The sequence below is a fragment of the Pristiophorus japonicus genome, chromosome 6 (assembly GCF_044704955.1).
Source record: "Pristiophorus japonicus isolate sPriJap1 chromosome 6, sPriJap1.hap1, whole genome shotgun sequence".
NCBI classification, from domain to species: domain Eukaryota; kingdom Metazoa; phylum Chordata; class Chondrichthyes; family Pristiophoridae; genus Pristiophorus; species Pristiophorus japonicus.
The window spans coordinates 14,637,595-14,655,081 of record NC_091982.1 but is presented as its reverse complement, the minus strand read 5'-3'; the positions used below and the strand labels follow the sequence as shown (position 1 = coordinate 14,655,081).

General features: G+C 46.0%; 1 pseudogene; it reads right to left on the bottom strand.

Moving 5' to 3' along the window:
- Nucleotides 1–726: 726 nt before the first annotated feature.
- LOC139266082 (uncharacterized) lies at nt 727–1,339 on the bottom strand (annotated as a pseudogene).
- Nucleotides 1,340–17,487: the final 16,148 nt, after the last annotated feature.

The window sequence follows — 17,487 nt, the reverse complement described above, 5'->3', positions numbered from 1 at the left end:
AGGAAAAAAACATTGCAAGATGTCTTATATGTACTGGTTTATTTTACACTCTACATAAACGAAATGATGGTAAACATTACACAATGTATTAAATGTTCCGCACTTTTCAATAACCCTAGAACATAAATTACACTACATCAAGTCTAATATAATTTATCATATAGGACATGCAAATAAAAGGAAATCCTCGTAAAGCCAGTAAAACTGCAGAACAAATATTAACAATTCCAGCTAACTTCTGTTAAAAGGACATACCTTACCTTTAATAGTTTCCGAGTTATTGACGTGTGAAGAGTAAGACGGATGGGTTGGGACGCTCAAAATGAAATTTTTCTCGCAACAATTGTATCAAAAATTAGAACATTACTTTTCGTGCTATCAGTTTTGCAAGTTTAGAAACAAGTTCTTTAAGCTGAAGTTTTTCTCAATTTCCTGTTTCTGGCACAGTGGCCAGTGCAACAAGCCTCTCTTGCAGCATTGAAGAACCAAGGTATGTTTTTGATCAATTTCAACTTTGAAAAGCTACACTCTCCACTGGCAACAGCAACTGGAAGAGTAAAAAAAATGCGGAGAGCAATGAAAATGTTGGGAACACAGTCTGTCAGTTTATATTCACAAACTAATTTCAACACATCTTAAGGTGTAAGACGCTTTGGCAAACTACAAACAATACACAAAACAGGTTTGAACAATGATATTTGTTCATGTACTGTGATTGGTCAGTCACTACAATGCATTTGAACAATTTCTATGTTGCAAAGCTGACTCTAGTTTCACGCAATGTTCCATTATCTCTTTTGATCTGTTATTTTGTAAACTATGGATATCGCAGAGGAAACCAAACATAGAATTAACTTTATGTATCTGCTCAAATTGTTCTTCAACTGACTGTATTCATCATCATCATCATCATCATTGCAGTATCGAGGACAGCAAAATAGAAGCTTACTTTGATTTTTTGTTTTGGGTCATGAACTGGCACGTCTTCTGCTTCATATATAAACTGCTCCTCTTTCTTCGAATGCGTACTGGTTCTGGTTCAAAGTCTGTTGGTATCTCTAACTCTTTAGCAAGTTCACGAACATCTAGCAGCATCTCTTCAAACCCTTTGTCACTCCTGCAATCCACAAAAAAATTCTTGGTGTATTCCAGTTGTTGGGTAGCAGAATGTATGTCAAAATCCTTTGCCTGAAGTTGTTTACTAGTCAGGTTGATCTCGAAAAGATTATACCACAAAGTAAATGAAACAACAAATTTGAATTTGCAAAAGACCATTTGCAAGAGCTTTTGCATCAGTACGTGCAGTATTGCCAGACGAGTCTTGTGAAGGTAGTATCATCAGAAATTTCAATTAGTGCATCATAGATATTGCCAAGCTCATAGCAGAGGGGTTTCAAAGCATCAATTCGACTCTTCCATCTTGTTTCACCCAACGGTTTTACAGTTAGAGTAGGCACATGGCACCTAAGAACTTCCCAATGGTGAGTTGAACCTGAGAAATATATATAAACACGTTGCATTAGGTCAAAGAAACTTGTTGCCTCTAAACAACATCTAGCAGCATCAGAAACCACCACATTCAGAGAGTGTGCACTGCAAGGAACAAAACAAGCCCAATGATTAATGTCTATTATTCTCTTCCGTACACCATTTTATTTACCTTTCATATTGCCCCCATTGTCATAGCCTTGGCCATGTAAGTTCTCAACAGGTCATGACGTTTCTTCAAACTGTTGTACAAGGCACCAGTTGTCTTTTTCAACTGTATAAACCCCACAAAATGTTTCTTTATGGATACCTCAGCATCATCCATATCTAAAGACGTCACATCTTCAAACCGAATGGTCATTGTCATTTGCTCAACATGACTCACATCCGGTGTACAATCCAAAACTATTGAAAAATATTTTGCAGATTGTGCACTTCTAAGATTTTCTCCTCAACAGCATTTGCTAAGAGTTGAATCAGTTCGTTCTGTATTTCTTTTCCAAGGTAATACACATTATGTATGTGTGCTTTACTGTCAGTTATTTCACACAGGTGATTGTTCATGAGTGGATCAAACAAAGCCAGGAACTTCACAAACTTTAGGAAATTTCCATTATCAGTACCGTGTAATTTTTCATTTGTCCCCCGCAATGCTAGATTTTGTTCACAAAGAACCCTCACTAAAGCAATCAAACACTCCAATATGTGCTGCCAATATTTTTCTGCTCGCTTGATCCTATGTAAATTTTCCTCATCAATGGTTTTTTGTTTTTTCAGCTGCAATTCAAGTTCTTTCCAATTTTGGAAATTTTCCAAATGCTTACTATATTTTTCATGAGAAGAGAGACTGGCAGATATGTTTTTCCAATCCTTTGAGCCTTTCTCGGCAAGTGATGATGTACCAACAGCTTTACTGCAGAACAGCTTGCAACAGAAGCAAAACACAGAAGGCCCGAAACTGATGCACTCACCGCCCACTGCCGCCGACATTTCTCCTCGGGTTCCACCCAGTGCCAGTTTCGATCTGGTCTGGAGCTGGCGGGAGGGGAGGGCCTCCGGGAACCGCCCGCTGACATCAGCGGCCGGCCGAGTGGCGTAAGTGGATTCCCGCCCGCCGAGATGCCAGATTGGAGTCGGCACCAGAACGCTGTGTGGAGTCTGGCCTGTCCCCGACGGTAGGTATGAAGAGCTGCAAAAAAAAAGGTGAGTAAACATTTTTTTATATTTTTTCTTTACAGGGACTTACCTGTATGGGATCTCCTGAAGGTGTTCCGATATGTTTTTTTTTTTAATGCTTTTTCTTTGCAGGTCTTCGACCCTCCGTGGGCCCGACTCTATCCTCGGCCCGGCACTTGGGCGGCAAACGGCTTTGCCGCCGAGATTGGGAGCTCCCGTCGGCTGCCGCCCACATTGGCGGCGTAATTCCCCTCATTTGCCGCCCGCCGATCTTCGAGGGACCTTGTTGATGAAAACCCCGCACAAAGCACCATCAGGCCATCGGTGGTCCTTTGGACGGCACTTGGGCGGGCGGGGGCCTTCATCAAATTCGGGCCCGCTGTCTTTTGACACTGAGTACTGGAGCCACTCGCGATGCATTTCTCCTCTGACAATGATTTGCAGATCATTTTATTTTATTTTCATCTTTAGGAAAATGGAATTCTTGAAGTTGTTCAGGTCCATGTTCCACCAGAATTTGTCGCACACGATCATCACACCTAGGCCGTGTTGCAGGGTCGCCATAGTTTAACTTATTTGCTTCTTCACCATCTTTCACATTTCCTTTTGTGTACGTGCTGTTCTCTGATAATCTTTATCTGCCACAACTTCAGCACATCTGCCTGTAGGTGAATATATTTTCAGTGATATTTTGATGCTGTGAACTGCCTTTATCTCGATGTTGTGAACTGTTTTCATCTTGATGTTGTTGGCGAAGATATTTCAGGAAGAAACCTTCTTTCTTTGCTTGCCCTTCTTCCTTTTCCGCCTTCCGTTTACGATACTGAACCCCAGACGCTTTTCTTCTGTCTGCCATGGGTACCATTTACCTAAAATTCATATATTAGAATTTTTCTAAGCCAGAGGGAAGTGCAATATCGTACAATGTCCGAGACGAATGTCAGTGGCTTGTAAAATATTTTACATGACTCTGGGACAATGTGTAATATTGTATATTGTCCTATATGGATGTACAATATGATACATACCTCTGGGACAATGTACATTTTTGTACACTGTCCCAAAGACATCCCAGAGGCATGTACAATATTGTACATTGTTCCAGAGGCATCCCAGATTCATGTACAATATTGTACACTGTCCCAAATTCATCCCAGAAGCATTTAAATTATTGTACATGCCTCAGGGATAGGGTACTATATTGTATATGCTTCTGGGATGAGTCTGAGAAGATATAAAATACGTAATGGTTAACCTGCCGGCAGCATTGATATTGTATATAATAAATGTTATAATAATATTATTTTAATAAATATAAGAACATAATATGAGTCCAGGCATTACAGGGGGCCTTATTAATTTTTCAACTTTAAATTTAATTGAGGGGACACCAGAGGTGGTTCGATGGGTTCGTGCGAACCCCCCTTTTTTATTCAACAAAATTTAAAAAGTCACTATTTTCTTTTTCTATTTTGTTATACCCATAAAGAAATGAAAGAGGCCAGCCAAGAACAGATACAGCCCTTTGTTCTCCCGTGCCCATGACTAATAATATGATATTGATGGAGCTTTGTTTTATGGAAACTGATGAGAGATGCTTAATTCATTGTATGAGGAATATCTGGAATATCTTCCAACCCTAACCCTCCACACATCATATAGAAAAACATAGTATTTATTACTGAAATAAATTTGAGTGTTTCTTACCTTATGTCTTCCAGTCCTGAAGTCTAACAATGGAAATCCACAAATTCAGTTGACCTGTCAGTATGGAATCAATCTCAAAACTGAAGTGACTTGCTGGCAACAGACCTGTTGTATATGACCTGTCACCTGACCCATGACACTACATTGTCACGTCGGCGCTGATGAATTTGAGACTTCTCTGTGTACGGTGCAACAGCAAGTTGACTCTGATCACGCTGTCAGGTGGTGTCGACAATGCTGCGTCGGTAACATTGATGACCTGAGTCACCTGACGATTGTCATAACTTAATATCTAAGGGAGCACCATGGTGGTACCATTGACCCCTCCTGACCGTTGAGAGGGGTAAGGGCCTAAAATTTTGATCACAAAAAACCTGGGCAGGTGCAGGCAGTGACAGATCCAGGTAATCCGGCCACCAACCCCAAGAATACTTAACGTGACCTAGTCCGTAGGTCACAGGTATAAACGCCCTCCAGCAGCCTGCACAATATTCAATATATAATACAGTTAAAACTGCATTATTGAAGTTAAGATTCTATTTTATTGTTTACCCATTTTTGTACCCCAATTTTTTGGCACCCCCCAAATTTTGTTGCCCTAGGCGACCGCCTAGTTCGCCTAATGGTTGCACCGGCCCTGCTTTAATGCCATCTCTCCCTGAAAGTGCCAGAACCTACCATGCGTTTGCTTATGATTGTGTGCAAGTTGCAGGCTTCTTGGTGCAATGCCCTACCTCACCCTCACAGGAGCCCTTGTGCCATTTATGTAAGCCAAAGCCAGGATGAGTCCCTTGAGGCCACTGGCAGCCAAAGCCAAGGCGACTCCCTTGAGGCCATTGGTAGCAAAAGCCAGGACGACACCCTAGAGGTCATTCCATCTGTTGCCGGCATGTCCGATGAGGCTGAGGAAGAGGGGGCACACTGCTGGCAGCACCGTGTCATGGCTTCCTACACTCGCATGCGCCAGCTCAGATACTGGGAGTACTTGGTCAGGAATTTTAGATTTAGCAGAGGGATCTGCACTGGGTGATGCACCAGGGCCAAACGGGCTGCAGCATAGTCAAGGGCAAAGGCAACCCAGGGTGCCATCTCTCCGGGGGATGAGTTCGCATGCGAGTTCTGCTGCAGAGGACTCAGACAAGCCCATTGATGTCAGGGCTAATGAAAGATGGGTGGAGGCCATGTATTCCCAGATGTTGGGGGCAGTGGCTAAGTTGCCTGAGAGCCTGTTGCAAATGGTCAGAAGCGTGGAGGAGTCTGCCTCCCGCATTGTGGACAGCTCTGCGTGCCCTGGAAGCTCAGAATGCTCTCATGCACTCTGGACAACAGGCCACGCAGCGTCTCTGGTGGCATCGAGACTCTGTCTGCTCTCATGCAGTCTCAGCTGAATGCCATGTGAGATCTGACTGGTGCCATCGCGGCTGGGTCCACCACGGTCCATGGGAACATTCCAGTGTCGCGTCACCCTGCCTACATGTGCTCCAGCAGATTGGAGGGGATGATGAGGTGCTGCCCCTGGGGGGAATGGCGCAGGCTCCTTGGACCAGCAAATTATAATTGCAAGTGATAGTGATTGTCTCAAGGTCCTCCCTTCCCACATTCCCGTGACCAGTCACTAGGGGGGTAGTGCTGGATAGGCTAATGGGACTCAAGGTAGACAAGTCCCCTGGTCTGGATGAAATGCATCCCAGGGTATTAAAAGAGATGGCAGAAGTTATAGCAGATGCATTCGTTATAATCCAAAATTCTCTGGACTCTGGGGAGGTGCCAGCGGATTGGAAAGCAGCTAATGTAACGCCTCTGTTTAAAAAGGGGGCAGACAAAAGGCAGGTAACTATAGGCCGGTTAGTTTAACATCTGTAGTGGGGAAAATGCTTGAAGCTATCATTAAGGAAGAAATAGCGGGACATCTAGATAGGAATAGTGCAATCAAGCAGACGCAGCATGGATTCATGAAAGGGAAATCATGTTTAACTAATTTACTGGAATTCTTTGAGGATATAACGAGCATGGTGGATAGAGGTGTACCGATGGATGTGGTGTATTTAGATTTCCAAAAGGCATTCGATAAGGTGCCACACAAAAGGTTACTGCAGAAGATAAAGGTACGCGGAGTCAGAGGAAATGTATTAGCATGGATAGAGAATTGGCTGGCGAACAGAAAGCAGAGAGTCGGGATAAATGGGTCCTTTTCGGGTTGGAAATCGGTGGTTAGTGGTGTGCCACAGGGATCGGTGCTGGGACCACAACTGTTTACAATATACATAGATGACCTGGAAGAGGGGACAGAGTGTAGTGTAACAAAATTTGCAGATGACACAAAGATTAGTGGGAAAGCGGGTTGTGTAGAAGACACAGAGAGGCTGCAAAGAGATTTAGATAGGTTAAGCGAATGGGCTAAGGTTTGGCAGATGGAATACAATGTCGGGAAATGTGAGGTCATCCACCTTGGGAAAAAAAACAGTAAAAGGGAATATTATTTGAATGGGGAGAAATTACAACATGCTGCGGTGCAGAGGGACCTGGGGGTCCTTGTGCATGAAACTCTTGTGCATGAATCTCAAAAAGTTAGTTTGCAGGTGCAGCAGGTAATCAGGAAGGCGAATGGAATGTTGGCCTTCATTGCCAGAGGGGTGGAGTACAAAAGCAGGGAGGTCCTGCTGCAACTGTATAGGGTATTAGTGAGGCCGCACCTGGAGTACTGCATGCAGTTTTGGTCACCTTTCTTAAGGAAGGATATACTAGCTTTGGAGGGGGTACAGAGACGATTCACTAGGCTGATTCCGGAGATGAGGGGGTTACCTTATGATGATAGATTGAGCAGACTGGGTCTTTACTCGTTGGAGTTCAGAAGGATGAGGGGTGATCTTATAGAAACATTTAAAATAATGAAAGGGATAGTCAAGATCGAGGCAGAGAGATTGTTTCCACTGGTCGGGGAGACTAGAACCAGGGGGCACAGCCTCAAAATACGGGGGAGCCAATTTAAAACCGAGGTGAGAAGGAATTTCTTCTCCCAGAGGGTTGTGAATCTGTGGAATTCTCTGCCCAAGGAAGCAGTTGAGGCTAGCTCATTGAATGTATTCAAATCACAGATAGATAGATTTTTAACCAATAAGGGAATTAAGGGTTACGGGGAGCGGGCGGATAAGTGGAGCTGAGTCCACGGCCAGATCACCCATGATCTTGTTGAATGGCGGAGCAGGCTCAAGGGGCTAGATGGCCTACTCCTGTTCCTAATTCTTATGCTGCCAGGATACCGGGAATCAACTGCCATGAATTTGCGGTGGTGGTCACACACCAGCTGGGCATTGAGGGAGTGGAATCCCTTGCGGTTTCTGAACATCTCGGGATTGTTCTGTGGCGCCCTCAATTCAACGTGGGCGCAGTCTATGGCGGCCCTGAACCCTGGGGAAGCCCGTGATTCACACGAATCGGGTCTGCTGCTCCAACTGCTTCTCCCTGCTCATCGGGAAAGAAATGTAGTTCCTCCTTCTCTTACAGAGAGCATCTGTTACTTGACAGATGGAGCCATGCGCGGCGAACTGAGAAATGTTCGATATCTCTGCTGTAGCAGCTTGGAAAGATCCATTGGCATAGAAATTGAGTGCTATGGTCAATTTGGTTGTGGCGGTCAGAGGTGTCCTCAACTCTGTTTGAGGTTGGAGGTCTGGCTGCAGGAGATTGCACAGCTCCCTCACAATGTCCTTCCGGAATCGGAGTCCCTGTAGACATTGGTCTTCTGTCAGGTGCATGTATGGAAACTGCTCCCCCCACGTCTATGTTCGCGTCTTCCTATGGCAGCCACCTCATTGCCTTCTCCCTCATGCTCTTGCTGCTCCTCACCCTCTGCAGCCTGCTGCTGGCAAGCATCTACCTCCTGTGCATCCGGCCTTCTCTCGATTTCGCCCACTATCTGGTGCGGAGTGTCAGCGTACCTGACTGGCCCTCCTCCTGACAGCAGGTCCTTCCTGGGCCACCGCTCTGGGCTGAGCTCTGTCGCCATCTCCATGGCCTTCTGCATGTTGAGCAGCCATTTCCTGCTGTGTCCCTGGCCCGCTGCCTCTGGAGCTGTTGGAGCCGGCGCCACCTTCTCCTGCGTGCCTCCCTGCCACACGCAATGTGCAGGAGGCGTTCCATTGCCAGCACTGAGCCCATTGCCTCCGCAAGCACAACCTCCACAATGAGGGCTCTGTGTTGTCCAGATTGAAGACCCGAGGCCACGAGCACTCAATCCCGCTCTGAACAAGGCAATTGGCAAAAGTTGTGAAAAGTCCGAAACAAATCTCGGTAAAAACAATGCTGCTATACGCAACACGCCTTTAAAGGCCACTGGTTGTTCCAAACCAAAACGCTGTCATTGGCACTGAAAGGCAGCCGGAAAACTTTTTGAAGTGAATTTACCTTCCGGGACGGAGTCGCTGCGATGCGCGGTCTGATGACGTCGTTAAGGACGCATCTGCAGGAGCGGGCCGGAAGCAGGGGGAGCGGGGCGGATCTTCAGACTGCACCAAAAACCCTTCAGGGCAATGCTGCGAACATCCCTTTGTTCCTCTACACTTCTCAGTGTCCTACCATTTAATGTGTATCCCCTTGCCTGGTTAGTCCTCCCCAAATACATTACTTCACACTTCGCCAGATTGAATTCCATTTGTCACTGCTCTGCCCACCTGACCAATTCATTGATATCTTCCTGCAGTCTATCACTCTGCTAGCGAGCACTATGGTGCAGATCAGTGCGGCACCGTAATGCCAAGGCTACGGTATCTGACATCCTATTTAAGACAGCAGGCATGTTGGCATTCATAGTGTGTATGGCCATGGTCAAGGCGTGTATGGACTAATTTGATTGCAACGTTTGATGTTCCACGGGAACTCTATCCATGCAAGAAAACATCATCACATGCCCTGCAACATCAACCCACTCATGCTTGAGGCAGGCTCCTTCATACTCTCGGCACACATGGCCAGTGTGCTTGGAAGGCCTGTCAGTGCTTCGCACATTCTCTGCTGCGCAATGGTTCTCTTTTTCATCAATGGCCCCCGGGGTACAGCATCTGTGTCCAGCTGAGCAGAGCTTGGAGAGGGCTGCGCCCTCTGACACAGACTCTCCAGTGCTGTCCCTGCCACCACCATTTGCTCTTGCTCACTTGTGAAGAGCGAGTTACCACGCGAAAACCCATCTATCTCTTTAACAGAACCCATTGAAGTGTGAATATCTGAACTGGTGCATGGTATGCATGAGTCCTTTGATGATGCACCCTCAGAAGGAATCAGCTCCTCTGAGGAATCGTCATCTATGACCTCCATCAACTTCTGCTGCACGTGTGAAGGCCCTGTTGGAAATAAATAAACAAATTAGTACTGGCAAGGTAAGAATATTGCAATTTATCATAGAATCATAGAATCATAGGATGGTTACAGCACGGAAGAAGGCCATTCGGCCCATCGAGCCCATGCCGACTCTCAGCTGGTCCCACTACCCGCCCTTTCCCCATAGCCCTGCAAATGTTTTGCCTTCAGATACTTATCCAACTCCCTTTTGAAAGATAAGACTGACTCTGCCTCCATCACCCTTCAGGCAGTGCATTCCCGAACCCAAATACTTGCTGCGTGAAAAGGTTCTTTCTTACATCGCCTTTGGTTCTTTTGCCAATCACCTTCAATTTTTGTTCTCTGGTTTGCGACCATTTTGCCAATGGGAACAGTTTCTCTCTGTCGACTTCAGACCCCACATGATTTTGAACACCTCGATCAAATCTCCTCTCGGTCTTCTCTGCTCCAAGAAGAACAACCCCAGCTTCTCCAGTCTATCAATTTAACTGATGTCCCCCATTCCTGGATCATTCTTGTAAATATTTTCTGCACCTTCTCTAAGGCCTTCACATCCTTCCTAAAGTGCGGTGCCCAGAATTGGACACAGTACTCCAGTGGGGGCTGAACCTGTGTTTTATACAGGTTCATCATGATTTCTACACTTTTGTACTCTATACCTCTATTTATGAAGCTCAGGATTCCATAAGCCTTTTTAACTGTTTTCTCAACCTGCCCCACCACCTTCAACGATTTGTGCACACATACCCCCAGGTCTCTCTGTCCGTGCACCCCGTTTAGGATTATACCATTTAGTTTATATTGCCTCTCCTCATTCTTTCTACCAAACTGTATCACTTCACACTTTTCTGCATTAAATTTCATCTACCATGTGTTCACCCATTTCACCAGCCTGTCTATGTCTTCCTGAAGTTTATCACTATCCTCCACACTGTTCACTATACTTCCAAGTTTTGTGTCAGCTGCAAATTTTGAAATTGTGCCCTGTATATCCACGTCCAAGTAATGAAACTAGATCAAGAAAAGCAGTGGTCCTCGAATCAACCCCTGGGGAACACCACAGAATACCTTCCTCCAGTCCGAAAAACAACCGTTCACCATTACTCTCTGTTTCCTGTCACTTAGCCAATTCCGAATCCATGCTGCCACTGTCCCTTTTATTCCATGGGCCGCAACTTTGCTGGCAAGCCTATTGTGTGGCACTTTGTCGAACGCCTTTTGGAAATCCATACAATAATACGTCACGTCAATTGCATTACCCTCATCAACCCTCTTTGTTACCTCATGAAAAAACATGTTCAAGTTGGTTAAACACGATTTGCCTTCAACAAATCCATGCTGGCTTTTCTTAATTAATCCACATCTATCCAAATGACTGTTAATTTTGTCCCTGATTGTTTCTAAAAGCTTCCCCACTATCGAGGTTAAACTGACTGGCCTGTAGTTTCTGGGTTTACTTATATACCCTTTTTTGAACAATGGTGTAACGTTTGCAATTCTCCTGTCCTCTGGCACCAGCCCCGTATCTATCGAGGATTGGAATATTAAAGCTGGTACCTTTACAATCTCCGCCCTCAGTTCCGTCAGCATCCTAGAATGGATCCCATATCCGATTCTCTCCCTCTCCCTTGTGTTCTGTGCTCTCTTCTCCTGTAACGAGCGAAAGAACAGACGTATGAGTGATGAAAATGGTATGTGTTCACTCGATGGATGCAGTGCATTTGGTGAGGGTGACTATCAGGGAGAGGCATGAAATTGCATAAGGATGAGGGTGAGTGGGAGTGGTAGGTAGATAGATAGGTATTTGAGGAAGTGCATAGAAAGAGATGAATGGGTGCACGTGCAAGTTAATAGAAACATAGAAACATAGAAAATAGGTGCAGGAGTAGGCCATTCGGACCTTCGAGCCTGCATCACCATTCAATAAGATCATGGCTGATCACTCCCTCAGTACATCTTTCCTGCTTTCTCTCCATACCCCTTGATCCCCTAAGCCGTAAGGGCCATAGCTAACTCCCTCGTGAATATATCCAATGAACTGGCATCAACAACTCTCTGCGGCAGGGAATTCCACAGGTTAACAACTCTTTGAGTGAAGAAGTTTCTCCTCATCTCAGTCCTAAATGGCCTACCCCTTATCCTAAGACTGTGTCCCCTGGTTCTGGACTTCCCCAGCATCGGGAACATTCTACCTGCATCGAACCTGTCCCGTCCCGTCAGAATCTTACATGTTTCGATGAGATCCCTTCTCATCCTTCTAAACTCCAATGTATAAAGGCCCAGTTGATCCAGTCTCTCCTCATATGTCAGTCCTGCCATCCCGGGAATCAGTCTGGTGAACCTTCGCTGCACTCCCTCAACAGCAAGAAAGTCCTTCCTCAGATTAGGAGACCAAAACTGAACACAATATTCCAGGTGAGGCCTCACCAAAGCCCTGTACAACTGCAGTAAGACCTCCCTGCTCTTATACTCAAATCTCCTAGCTATGAAGGCCATTTGCCTTCTTCACCGCCTGCTGTACCTGCATGCCAACTTTCAATGACTGATGAACCATGACACCCAGGTCTCGTTGCGCCACCCCTTTTCCTAATCTGCCGCCATTCAGATAATATTCTGTCTTCGCGTTTTTGTCCCCAAAGTGGATAACCTCACATTTATCCACATTATACTGCATCTGCCATGCATTTGCCCAACCTGTCCAAATCACCCTGCAGCCTCCTAGCATTCCCCTCACAGCTCACACCGCCACCCAGTTTAGTGACATCTGCAAACTTGTGCGATATTACACTCAATTCCTTCATCCAAATCATTGATGTATATTGTAAAGAGCTGGGGTCCCAGCACTGAGCCCTGCGGCACTCCACTAGTCACTGCCTGCCATTTTGAAAAGGACCCATTTATCCCGACTCTCTGCTTCCAGCCTGCCAACCAGTTCTCTATCCACGTCAGTATATTACCCCCAATACCATGCGCTTTGATTTTGCACATCAATCTCTTGTGTGGGACCTTTTGAAAGTCCAAATACACCACATCCACTGGTTCTCCCTTGTCCACTCTACTAGTTACATCCTCAAAAATTCTAGAAGAGTTGTCAAGCATGATTTCCCCTTCATAAATCCATGCTGACTTGGACCGATCCTGTCACTGCTTTCCAAATGCGCTGCTATTTCATCCATAATAATTGATTCCAACATTTTCCCCACCACTGATATCAGGCTAACCAGTCTATAATTATCCGCTTTCTCTCTCCCTCCCTTTTTAAAAAGTGGTGTTACATTAGCTACCCTCTAGTCCATAGGAACTGATCCAGAGTCGATAGACTGTTGGAAAATGATCACCAATGCATCCACTATTTCTAGGGCCACTTCCTTAAGTACTCTGGGATGCAGACTATCAGGCCCTGGGAATTTATCGGCCTTCAATCCCATCAATTTCCCTAACACAATTTCCCGACTAATAAGGATATCCTTCAGTTCCTCCTTCTCGCTAGACACTCGGTCCCCTAGTAATTCCAGGTTATTTGTGTCTTCCTTCGTGAAGACAGAACCAAAGTATCTGTTCAATTGGTCTGCCATTTCTTTGTTCCCCATTATAAATTCACCTGAATCCAATTGCAAGGGACCTACATTTGTCTTCACTAATCTTTTTCTCTTCACATATCTCCAGAAGCTTTTGCAGTCAGTTTTTATGTTCCCGGCAAGCTTCTTCTCGTACTCTATTTTCCCCCTCTTAATTAAACCCTTTGTCCTCCTCTGCTGAATTCTAAATTTCTCCCAGTCCTCAGATTTGTTGCTTTTTTTGGCCAATTTATATGCCTCTTCCTTTGATTTAACACTATCCTCAATTTCCCTTGTTAGCCACGGTTGAACCACCTTCCCCGTTTTATTTTTACTCCAGACAGGGATGTACAATTGCTGAAGTTCATCCATGTGATCTTTAAATGTTTGCCATTGCCTATCCACCATCAACCCTTTAAGTATCATTTGCCAGTCTATTCTAGCCAATTTACGCCTCAAACCATTGAAATTACCTTTCCTTAAGTTCAGGACCCTAGTTTCTGAATTAACTGTGTCACTCTCCATCTTAATAAAGAATTCTACCATATTATGGTCACTCTTCCCCAAGGGGCCTCGCACAACAAGATTGCTCATTAGTCCTTTCTCATTACACATCACCCAGTCTAAGATGGCCAGCCCTCGAGTTGGTTCCTCGACATATTGGTCCAAAAAACCATCCCTAATACACTCCAGGATATCCTCCTCCACCATATTGCTACCAGTTTGGTTAGCCCAATCTATATGTAGATTAAAGTCACCCATGATAATTGCTGTACCTTTACTGCATGCATCCCTAATTTCTTGTTTGATGCTGCCCCCAACCTTACTACTACTGTTTGGTGGTCTGTACACAACTCCCACTCGCGTTTTCTGCCTCTTGGTATTCCGTAGCTCCACCCATACCGATTCCACATCATCCAAGCTAATGTCCTTTCTTACTATTGCATTAATTTCCTCTTTCACCAGCAATGCCACCCCGCCTCCTTTTCCTTTCTGTCTATCCTTCCTAAATCTTGAATACCTCTGAATGTTGAGTTCCCAGCCTTGGCCAGCCTGGAGCCATGTCTCCGTGATGCCAATTACATCATACCCATTAACTGCTATCTGCGCAGTTAATTCATCCACCTTATTCTGAATACTCCTCGTATTGAGGTACAGACCCTTCAGGCTGGTCTTTCTAACACACTTTGTCCCTTTAGAATGTTGCTCTAATGTGGCCCTTTTTGCTTTTTGCCTTAGGTTTCTCTGCCCACCACTTTTACTTTTCTTCTTTCTATCTTTTGCCTCTACCCCCATTCTACTTCCCTCTGTCTCCCTGCATAGGTTCCCATGCCCCTGCCATATTAGTTTAACTCCTCCCCAACAGCACTAGCAAACACTCCCCCTAGGACATTGGTTCCGCCCCTGCCCAGGTGCAGACCGTTGGTTTGTACTGGTCCCACCTCTCCCAGAACTGGTTCCAATGTCCCAGGAATTTGAAATCCCTCCCTTCTGCACCACTCCTCAAGCCACGTATTCATCTTAGCTATCCTGCTATTCCTATTCTGACTATCACTTGGCACTGGTAGCAATCCTGAGATTACTACCTTTGAGGCCCTACTTTTTAATTTAGCTCCTAGCTCCCTAAATTTGTCTTGTAGGACCTCATCCCGTTTTTTACCTATATCGTTGGTACCTCTATGCACCACGACAACTGGCTGTTCACCCTCCCTTTTCAAAATGTCCTGCACCCGCCCCGAGACATCCTTGACCCTTGCACCAGGGAGGCAACATACCATCTTGGCGTCTCCGTTGCGGCCGCAGAAATGTCTATCTATTCCCCTTACAATTGAATCTCCTATCACTATCGCTCTCCCACTCTTTTTCGTGCCCTCCTGTGCAGCAGAGCCACCCATGGTGCCATGAATTTGGCTGTTTCTGCCCTCCCCTGATGAGTCATCCCCCTCAACAATACCCAAAGTGGGGGATGACTGCAGGGGACCCCTGCACTACCTTCCTTGCACTGCTCTTCCTGTTGGTCATTCATTCCCTATCTGGCTGTGTACCCTTTACCTGCGGTAAGACCAACTCACTAAACGTGCTATTCACGTCATTCTCAGCATCGTGGATACTCCAGAGTTCATCCACCTGCAGCTCCAGTGCCACTATGCGGTCCGTCAGGAGCTGCAGGCGGATGCGCTTCCCGCACACGTAGTTGACACGGACACCGGAAGCGTACCTGACTTCCCACATAGTACGGGAGGAGCATAACATGTGTCTGAGCTGTCCTGCCATGACTTAACCCTTAGATAAACTTAAATTGGCAACAACAATGCTAAAGGTTAATTACTGATAGAGAAAAGAAAAAGAAAAACTACTCACCAATCACCAGTCAATCACTTACCCCCTTGGCTGTGACGTCACCTTTTGATTTCTTTCTACTTCTTTTTTGCCTCCCCAACGTCCCACTCTGCCTCCGACGACATTGACGCTGCCTCCTCCAATTGCTGGGCCTCTTGTAGGCCTCACCAACATCCCACTCTGCCTCCTCCAATTGCTGGGCCTCTTGTAGGCCTCACCAACGTCCCACTCCACCTCCAACAACACTGACACTGCTTCCTCCAACTGCTGGGCCTCTTGTAGGCCTCCTCAACATCCCACTCCGCCTCCAACGACATTGCTCCTCCAACTGCTGGGCCTCTTGTAGGCCTCACCAACATCCCACTCCACCTCCAACAACACTGACACTGCTTCCTCCAATTGCTGGGCCTCTTGTAGGCCTCACCAACGTCCCACTCCACCTCCAACAACACTGACACTGCTTCCTCCAACTGCTGGGCCTCTTGTAGGCCTCACCAACATCCCACTCTGCCTCCGACGACATTGACGCTGCCTCCTCCAACTGCTGGGCCTCTTGTAGGCCTCACCAACGTCCCACTCCACCTCCAACAACACTGACACTGCTTCCTCCAACTGCTGGGCCTCTTGTAGGCCTCCTCAACGTCCCACTCCGCCTCCAACGACATTGAAGCTGCCTCCTCCAACTGCTGGGCCTCTTGTAGGCCTCACCAACATCCCACTCCACCTCCAACAACACTGACACTGCTTCCTCCAACTGCTGGGCCTCTTGTAGGCCTCCTCAACGTCCCACTCCGCCTCCAACGACATTGAAGCTGCCTCCTCCAACTGCTGGGCCTCTTGTAGGCCTCACCAACGTCCCACTCCACCTCCGACAACACTGACACTGCTTCCTCCAACTGCTGGGCCTCTCGTAGGCCTCACCAACATCCCACTCTGCCTCCGGCGACACTGGATCTGAGGAGTAATATGATGGAGTAGGCAGAGTGAGTGGTTAGGTCATTAAATCACCTCCTGCACTGAATCCATGAACGTGGCACTACACTTCTGCTGCTGACCACCTCGGCCACCTCCAGCCATGTCTTCTTGATGTCAGCAGTAGGTTTCTTCTTCCCACTGCAGGGGGAAAGTATCTCTGTCCAGCTCCATACTGACCCCAGCAGCACATCAAGCAAGGGGTCATTGAACCACAGCTCAGCCTTTAACCATCTCGAGTCCATTGTCACACCTTTTCTTTTTCTATTGCCCATTCCAACTCCTCCAAATTCCATCTTCAGATTGGCTCTTTAAATACTGGAGTTGAGATCGCGTCATGCGGGTCCTTCTCACGCCGCGCATTAGACAGCGAGCACAGAAGTAAAATGCGAACGAGCTAGCTGATTTAAAAAGCCAGACACGTTGAACTTTCTTCCAAGTTTCCCAAACAATATCAAAGACCACTACCCCCTCCCCCCGCTCCCAACGCGTCTCCGAGTTAATATCGGGGCCAAAGTATCTGATCGGTATCCCTGTCATTTCAGTATCTTCTCCTGTGAGTTTATCTTGCTCATCCCTCAGTGGCCCCATCCCTATCTTAATTTTCCTTTTTTTACTTATGTGCCTATAGAATGCTTTGCTATTTCTTTTTAAAAGTATTTTCATTTCATGTTTTCACTTTTCCTTCCCGATTGTCTTTTATACCTGCTTCTTAATCTCATTATATTCCCTTTTGTCACCTTCTTCTTTATTGCTTATGTACTTTTATTGTGCTTTTTTCTTTAGTTTCAATTTTATCCTCACCATTTTATTTATGATGTCTCATACTTGGCTTATTCTTATTTTTTAATGCAATATATATCTCCAGAACTTCATCGATCGCTTCTTTAACTATTGCCCACTGGTATTCTGC